General features: G+C 37.1%; 1 long non-coding RNA gene across 1 annotated transcript; it reads right to left on the bottom strand.

Annotated features, from left to right (window-relative positions):
* Window positions 1-787: 787 nt before the first annotated feature.
* LOC132599626 (uncharacterized) lies at window positions 788-1823 on the bottom strand. The gene is made up of 2 exons (XR_009566903.1): window positions 1322-1823; window positions 788-1064 (listed from the first exon to the last, which is right to left on the bottom strand). It is a non-coding gene; the product is annotated as an uncharacterized LOC132599626 (long non-coding RNA).
* Between the last annotated feature and the right edge of the window lie 7744 nt (window positions 1824-9567).

Raw genomic sequence — 9567 nt, 5'->3', positions numbered from 1 at the left:
AAGGTTTTATTATACTGATCTTTTAAGTAATTGCCAAATTCCTTAATTCGTCTAAAAATAAGCAAAAATTAAAGGAGAAATAAAAGTTCATATAACGGAAGCTTTTACTTTATTTAGATCGACAAGTACTCCTTCTAAACGGTTACAAATCTAATTAGTGTGAAGTTTTATTGGTACAATCAGAGACAGGGACGCCCTTCACTACTAAAAAAACTGGATTTTCCGACCTAAAAAAGGGCAATTTCCGACCTCATGAGGTCGGTTTTGGGCAAAAACTGACCTCAAAACTGACCTCAGAATTAGGTTGGAAAAGAGTGGGTCGGAAATATTACCGACCTCATGAGGTCGCAAAAAACCGACCTCATGAGGTCGGTAATATTGTTTTAGTCGGCTATTAATTATATAAAGTACCGACCTCGTGAGGTCGGTAAATTATATTAATAATATAATGATATTAGTTTGCCGACCTCATGAGGTCGGTAATTTGCAATTCCTTGGAAAATTTTCCAGAAAACCAACCTCATGAGGTCGGTAATTTGCAATATCTGGGAAAATTTTGCCCATAACCGACCTCATGAGGTCGGTATTCTGCAAAAAAAAATTGTAGCACCTAGCTGTTATTCCAGCTGCCCCCCCCCCCCCCCCCAAACCCTGTCAAGATGAAAATAATTTTACTTTCAACTAAAACCAGCTCAAATAGGTACCAACAATACACCAAACTACTATAAATACATAAAACAATAAGCTACTATTACAACAAATATATTACAACCACCAAAACATCAAATTCAATTCTAAACTACTTCAAAGTTGAATAAAAACGTCAATCAAACATTCACAAGAGACATTAATTAAGCTACTTCAACCTTCGCAAACATCAAAACAACATTTAATAAATAGAAAAGGGATAGCTTCAAACAACATTAATTAAACAATGGAGCGCCGCGTGGTGGGAGACGTGGCGACGGGCTTCTATCTCTAATCACAAGGTTTTCTGGTGGTCTCCGGGGAACCCCCGTCTCCTTAGCCTTATTTGTTTTCTTACCCCTCTTTTCACCTGCCATCTATACAATAATATATGTAAGTATCGCAAATATAAATAAATAGAAAAGGGATAGCTTCAAAATTTGTTTAAATAATTCGCCAATTTAACTAATATGCAGGAAGCGGGTAAAGGAAACCATAATGTAAGGCAGTCAAAGTTTAAACAAGCAAGTTATAGAAACAGAAATCATGTCATTAAGGTGTTGGATAGTGGAAAGGTGATCGGCAATGTAAAGGATTTATACAAATGGAAAAATAACAAGGGTAAGAAAAATACCAGTTGTAGCAGAGAGTGCAAATCAGCAACAACTAGCACTGACAAAAGAAAAACCAACTGATGCTAATGATGGGAAAGAACTGGTTGTTGCAGCTTTAGAGGATGGAGAGGGTGAGCATGAAAAAGTTGTTGAGGTTGGTGATGTTGCTGTAAACAAACAGCTGGTTGCATCAACAGTACCAGTGATGGAGATTGCAAAACAATTAAATGTGACTGAGGGAAAGCAACTGCCTTTAGTTGCATCAGGTGCATCATCTGCTGCAGTTACAATAATTCTACTAAAAAAAAGGATTTTCCGACCTAAAAAAATGGCTAGATAGCTCGGCAATCTTTTGCTCCATGTCCATAGCACTCACTCTATCAAATGACTCGATATTGGAAGAATGTAGGCCTTCCAGGGGCGACCGGTATTGACGAAATGCATGATGTGGCATTCCGTAAGCTGTGCCAAACCTAGTGCGATCACCAACACTCCCAAGCCACCTTGAGAAATCGTTGAATGTTCATGCTGCAGCAAACAACGGAATGTTCAGCCTGAATTTAATTCAAATACAAAGAAGCAAACTCAAGAGGTACATAGTGTTTTTAAAAATCAGCAACAGGTTTCACATGCTACTTCTGTCAACTTGCAATTTATACTTCAAAAACGTAGAACCAGATTGTGCAACATGATCCTAATGCAAATACTAAGAAGCAGCAACAGGTTACAGTTTTAAATAACTAAGGAAATCTATTGTACAGTCGCATAAGTTCCCTCAATTAAACAATAAGCACACAACGAAACTAATTTGAATTCTTACTTTAAGTAGTACACAAAACCAAACCAGGAGAAATCAGTTTAAAAGGAAAAAAAAATATCTGTTGCTAAGATACTGGAGGAAATTCAGCCTCATAAGAATGGTTAGGTTCGTGGATTCTGATCATATGAGGGGTAAATGGTTGTACCTTACTGCATTTAGGCTGTTAATATTACTTCATGTCACTCCTGGTGTGCTACAGTATGGGAGCTTAGTGATTTAGTGTAGGGTAAAGGTGATACCATCTGTAGACACCAGGAAAACTGGATTGATAACTGGTTATTTAAGTAAACTGGTACAAATTGGAAATATGGGCCTGGTGTGTTCAGGTTTGGTGTTGCTTGCAGTGGGGTTCATTTGGATAGATGTGGTTGTTTTTTCTACTGATGTGAGAAGGAGGTTATTCTACCATCATGTTCAAGTCCTATGGGTGGAGAATATGGTGGTTTTTACTAACTCTGTGTTCTTTTTTGCAGGTATTTATGCAAAGAAAAACATATACATCAGCAGCTCATTAATCTTGAGTTCAATTTGGTCTTCTGATTCTTTTCTGCAGATTTTTGAGAATGGATATAATGGAAAGCATGATCTGTATATTGACTAAGTTTCAGTGTGTGGTATTGGCATTCTATGCTCATGCTGCTGAAACTATGACAATATATGGAAAGTGTTTTGGTCTTGGCAAGAGAGGCATTGCAGTTATTTTCAAATAAAGGATGCTGGTGTACTGTGAACAGTGCTCGATGGATATGGTTGTTGCTGGTTTGTATGGCGAGTGTATCATTGATCCATTTCACATAGGAAATGATTTGGTACATTTTTGGTTGTGCAAGTATATACATGTCAGTACTGCTATATTTCTACAGCTGCACCAGAATCAAACAGTGCAACTAGCAGCTGGTGTCTTTTACTGCATTTAGTACTGTTTGGTCTCTGTATCACTGATCTTATGCATGGGAAATGAGGTGGTGCAAATGTGGATTGGTCTTTACTCAAAATACAGACTATACAAATTCAGGAAATGCAGCATGTATCAAAATGGTATATGGAAAATATGGTGCAAGAAGACACATAGTCAGGAAAATAGGAAATATTTCTACTGATGGTTACTCATACTACGGATGGATTCACATAAGCATTCTGATCACAGGAAAGTCGATGCATATTAGTTCTAATAATCCTTAAGTACAAGGCTGGTTAACTTGTGAAATACTACTGATCATAATATGGGAAATAATATAAGAATAGCTGGTTTACTATGGAAATACAAAAACACCAGAAAAATGTGGAAACCTGTTTGTTGCTGCATTATTAGAGCAGCTATGGACACAGGTTGGTATTTTTCAAATGATAGCAGCTTTTGCTTTGGAAGGAGTGGAAAATTTATGCAGCAGCAATGTTGCTGCTATGACTGTGCAGCTGGTTTAGTTGCTGGTTACTGCTGGCCATACATGATCTATTTATTGAATCTTCCTCAGTGGTGGTATTAGTACTTTATGGTACTCATTCCACTGAGGAATGCAAAGAATCAGCAGGTGCAAGAAAAGGAAAATGGAGACATTAAAAATCTGGACAGGAATTATTGAAGAGTTTGAAAGGAAATTAGCAACATGGCAAATGCAGTATCTTTCATTTGGTGGAGGCTGACACTAATTAATAGTGTTCTTGATAGCTTACCTACTTACTACCTCTTAAAGTCATTTGTTTCACTTGGACAGCTCTATATGAGGCTTGTCTTACTCAAGACAACCTGATGAAAGGAACACTCAGCTTCCAAGCAGATGCCATATGTGCAGAAAGGAGGTTGAAACTAATAGTCATCTTTTCCTCCATTGTGAAGTGGCCTAAAAAATCTTGAATCTGTTTTTTGGCCTCATTGGTATAGCTATATCTTGTAATTATTGCATCTTCTTGATGCAATAAATTAATACCACTTACTTCATCCAAATGGAAATCAGTTTTAAGAGTAATTAGATTTTGACAAAGCAATACTGGTGATTATGTTAAATGTATGACATACTGTTAAGACTTAAATGCTTTTGTTATCCTATTAACACTGCAAGAAATCTAAAAGAATAAAATAGAAGAATGGTATTAGTACATTCATCCATGTTTACAGTTCCAAAATTTGCAAAACCCTGTTCATCTTAGAAGGATTCAAATCCATGCAAGAAGCAGAACCAGGTCATAGCAAATCCTGGAACTCAACAAGGTATCAGAGGGGATACTGGTACATCAGGTCATGTAAATGCAGGCAATTTGCAGGTTTGTCTAACATTCACTAATGTACATCAGGTCACTACCATTTTGTCAAGTTCATATTTTCTACATGCTTGCTAGTTATGTTAGTTTGCCTCAATAGGATTAGTAAGGTAAAATTCTACAACAGGGAAAAATTCATAAAACGTACCACTACACTGTCAAGATTGTCAAGTGCATTACCCCTCTCAGATCTCTAAAATGTCGAAATGGCTCAAAGAATGTCTTCGTTGAGGTATCTGAAAGAAACAAAAGAGAAAGAATCAACATAAGGATGTTTTTAAAAGGTTAAGGAGGAAGAATAAAGACACACAAAAATGTAATTTCGTAAAAGTTGCCAACTTCAAAACACTGATAGTATTCGAAAACCGAGTAATAAAGCTAAACCATTCTATATAGAACCTATAAATAGGAAGTTGTTATGTTCCGTGTTTTTGTATAATTGGAAATCGAGAAATAATTAAGATTTGTGTGTTATAAGGAAATATTTTGATTTTAGTGAATATGACTATGTTGATTATGGAAGCATTAATGTTAAGACATCGGGGAAGGCCGAGGGTAAATTTGGAATTTCGGAAATTAGTTTCGGGAATTACAAAACGGGACGTTTTATGAATTGGGCCAAGAAAATATAACACAAAAATTTGAGGCCCAAAACTTAAAGTGGCCGGCCATAGAATGGTCCAAGCCCACTTTTAAAGAGTCATGTGCTATGCACATGACTCCTATATGGATATATATGATGTACACACTTAGAGTTATCAAGATTAAAACAAATTCAAGGACACCACAAAAAAAAGGGGTTCGGCCGAAGCTAAAGAAAAAGAGAAAGAAAAATTTCCAAGCTTTGTTGTTGATCAAAAATTCTTGTTCTTCCCATAGTTGTGAAGTGCTCGAGACCCTCTTCAACGGGGTATAATTAGTTTGGCACAAGAACTACGTTTGCGACAAGTCGGGGTTTCAAGAAAAGGTGAGAATTCTTACACTTTAATGTTATGGAATTGATATGAATATGTTAAGGATTGAGAATAGACGAGAATCCCGTAACTTTGATGTATGAATGAAGCCGTGGGTGTGTGTATATTTTGCAAAGTGGTCGTGTGCCTTTAGGAAGGAGAAATAAATGTGAATTGATCTTGTTTAGTTGGTTCGTAGCGTCGTTGTGACATTTAGGACGTAAATGATTAGTTAATGAATTGATTTGGCATTGGAAAATGATTTCGGAACGTTATCGGAAAGTATACACCTTTAGTATATTTGTGTATATCATTGTATATCTAGGGTGCTAAAGACCTTAAATATGATTTATGGTTGATGTTAAGGAATTCGGAATGAAGCGACGCAAGTTAGAATGTTCGTCGTGACTTTTGATGTTTTGAATGAAATATGGAAAATAATGAATTTCGGGAACTTTCGTATATGGTTTGGAATATATTTGGGATGTGATTGAATAATCTTGAATGATTGAATGAATACAATAATGTGGATATAGATTTGGAATTTTGAAGCTTGAATGAAAAGTTGCCAACTTATGTAATAAGGTAGAATTTTGAAGTTAGTATGGTTTGAATATGATTTGTGTTGTTTGATGATGTGTGGGCTGTTGTTGTTGATGTATTTTGAGCCGAGCTAAGTCTCGGGGGTGTTAGATTTATAGGGGAAATGCTGCCGAAATTTCGGTAGGCAAAAATGAAGTTAATGGCATTTTTTTTTTTTTTAAGCCTAAGAATCTCAAATTGGTAACTTTGACCATTTACAGATTTCGGACGAAACGGGACTTGACTTTTGGGAGAGCATAAGACGTCAGTAAGGTATGTAAAGCTTCCCACTTCTTCGTTTGGCATGTCTTAGTATGTTAGGTGAATATTGGAACCTCCGGAGCATTTCTGCTCCTCGAAACCCGATCCACAGAAAAGTTACTATTCATTCAATTCAATTGAAGCCTAAGGGCTCTATTTTGGCTAGAATGCCACCAATCGTCCGAAACCTATCAAAATGTAATCGGGTCACTTGATAATGATTATGTATGACCTTTTGGCCTATAAATGTTCGTAGACTATGTTCGCCACCTCAATTTGACTCGAGGTGGGCCCGCTAACCCCGAGACGCCCTAATTGTCCTATCGGACTCTCCTTTTGAATAAAGTTTGATATGACCCCTTTGATTTCGAAACGTTCCTCTATGAGATATGCTTCGATTACTATGATATGTTAAATTACGCTTTTGAGTTATATGCACTACTTTGAAAACGTTTTGTGGAATGAACATTCGTACCAACTAACGATTTGACTATTTTTGGTTTATGAAGGGATATATGAACTCATTATGTTTTGAAAGGCTATTTTGAAATCTGTATTGCATTTGTTTGCTCACGACTCCGCTCGTGCCCTATTATGACTTCGTTCACCGGTTCCCGGGCCGGTTATGATTCGTGCGCCTTATAATAATTCGGTCGTATGCTGTGTTCCGGTTCCCGAGGCCTCGCCATAGGGCCGGGTTCCGTTTGGAGTTATGCTGTGATATGGCTCGTGATGCGATACGCTCACCTATGTTGTGTTTGTGTTCGGGGATGTACGGATATTTGAAACCTTCTGGTGTTATGCTGTGTGTGGCGCCAGCGTCGGAGTGGCGACCACGTTCTTAAGCGTTTGCATGATTTCGTTTGCATTATGTATACGTATATGATTTTGATACGGATTTTGACATACTGATTTGTACTCCACTTTGTCATCTGATTTGCTTTCGATTTTGGCCCATATTTCTGTACTCCGTGCTTTACATACTCAGTACATATTTCGTACTGACCCCCTTTCTTCGGGGGCTGCGTTTCATGCCCGCAGGTGCAGATATTGGTGATCCTCCACTGTAGGCTTCACTCTTTGCTACTTCAGAGTACTCCTTCTTGACTCGGAGTCCACTTTTGGTACAGACTCCCTTTTGCTATGTATATTCTGTACATTTGACTATTTGGGTACGGCGGGGCCCTGTCTCGCCATATGTCTTTGTTTTGAGTTCGTAGAGGCCTGTAGTCATATATGTGGGGCGAGGGTCCTATATATGTTTGTCTGATTTTGTTTTCTGGTCTTAAAGCTGTCCGTTTGTTTTGATGGCCCTGAATGGCCCTTATGCTGATATTTGCATTTTTGACCGGCGATGTCTATTCCGCCACTCAGTTTGGATCCGATATGACATTTTGATTTGTGCGACCGCTTAAGACATATTTTGATATAAACTATGTTTGATATGACTTTTATGAATTCTGAAATAAGTTTGGATTTGGCAATGAATATGTAATTTGGTCTGGGTACCCAAGTAGGGTGCCAGTCGCGGCCCACGGGGCTGGGTCGTGACAGAAGTAAACAATCGGTTACTAATTTCAAACATGTAAAGAAAATATGTAAGTATAATCTTTTTATATTTCTTTTTTTGTCAAAGTCCTACACGAACTTTACTAATATGACAAAATGGTCTACTGTTTTGGCCAGTTAATGATGCCATCAGGCCCCAAATAAAGTTGTACAAAACAATGGAAGACAAAAGACAGCAAGATAACAATTACGGGGTTTCTAATTCCAAATTACATTAAGCATCAATTCAACAATTAAAATAGAGAAAGCACATTTTGAGATAGGAAAATACATACCAGAAAGATTAAGGATGTTGTCTACTGATCGTCAAAGTTGTCAATAGAGGCAGCACAATGATCTCCTAAATCAAGCACAAACAACTGAGAAAAGAAAAGGGAAGATTGGGTCAATTCTCTCCAAGATTCAAACATTTTAGTTAGAGTAACAAAAAAAGGGGAAGTAACTTTGGGAATTAAAACAAAAGAGGAAATTAGTGAATCAAAGGAGAAATTAGGGCTTACCTAGAAGATGGAAAATGAAGGTAGAAAGCACTGGAAGAAGAGAAGCGCGTGAGATATGGGGAAAATGAAGTCAAGAAAGTGTGAGAGCGTAGAAAATGGGGGAGAGATTTGGAAGAAGTAGTCAATTAGGCAAACTCTTTTTCAATGTCATATCTGAAACAAGCTTTTTTCAGCTGGGTAGGGACGGCGGCGGCGGTGACTGGCAGGAATGATGGTGACGTCGCCGGAGTTATTAGGATTAGAGGGGGGGGGGGGGGGGGGGGGGGACGGCAGAGAAGGTGAGAGGAAAAGAGATAGAAATGGGAAAGAGACGGGTTTAACTGAGTCTGTCTTGATTTTATTAGACTGAGTAATTATACTGACCTCATGAGGTCCGTATATTTAATAATTTTATTTTTAATTTAACATAATACCGACCTCGTGAGGTCGGTATGCTTTTAAATTAAAAATAAAATTATAATATATTTAGCATCAAATAAATTTCCGACCTAGTGAGGTCGGTACATTATTTTTTTCAAATTTTGGTACATTATTACCGACCTCACGAGGTCGGTTTATTTTAAAAAAAATTAAAAAATAAATATTACGACTTTACCGACCTCATGAGGTCGGTTTTTTGAGGTCAGATAATCCGGTTTTTTTTAGTAGTGCTTCTACTAGCCGTGTTATAATGACATTGCTTCAGTACCAAAAACGTTTACTGAATGACATTTTTCGAAAAAGAATTTGTACATGTAATGAGTCAATAGTAACGACAACAAACTCAGTGTGATCCTATAAGTGGATTTAGTAAGGATATGATGTACGCAGACTTTATTCCTATCTTTATAAGGTAGAGAGATTATTTACGATAGATTCTCGATTCGAAAGAAAACTATCCGACATAGCCACACAGATAATGAGTCAATAGTACTGTTCGAAAATAACGTAAAGTAAACATCAATTTGGAGACACGTAATACCTTATAATCTTCGCCAAAACTTATCAAATACAAATCGAGTTGTGATGCTAAATTGAAACTGACAACTAAAAATCGTGCGTGTGTCATAGGGTACAATGGATCTTTCGAGGAGTACGTACTTCAAAAAGACGATGATGAAATTCACAGAAGAAATAGTGGCTTTTGGACAGACTTTAATTGTAGCAATATTCTTCTTTGGTCATTGCTGTCCTAATACCCCCAATCTTGTTTTTTATTTTAGTTTTTTGCACCTAGAAGCTGAGGCCAGAAGATAAAATTTTATAATTGAAAAGTCAATTTTAGTGGTATATAAATGTAGGAACAAAATACAATATTATGATATGAATTCAACTTATATATT

The sequence above is a fragment of the Lycium barbarum genome, chromosome 6, assembly GCF_019175385.1.
Source record: "Lycium barbarum isolate Lr01 chromosome 6, ASM1917538v2, whole genome shotgun sequence".
In the NCBI taxonomy this organism is placed as follows: domain Eukaryota; kingdom Viridiplantae; phylum Streptophyta; class Magnoliopsida; order Solanales; family Solanaceae; genus Lycium; species Lycium barbarum.
This window is presented reverse-complemented; position numbering and strand designations above follow the sequence as displayed.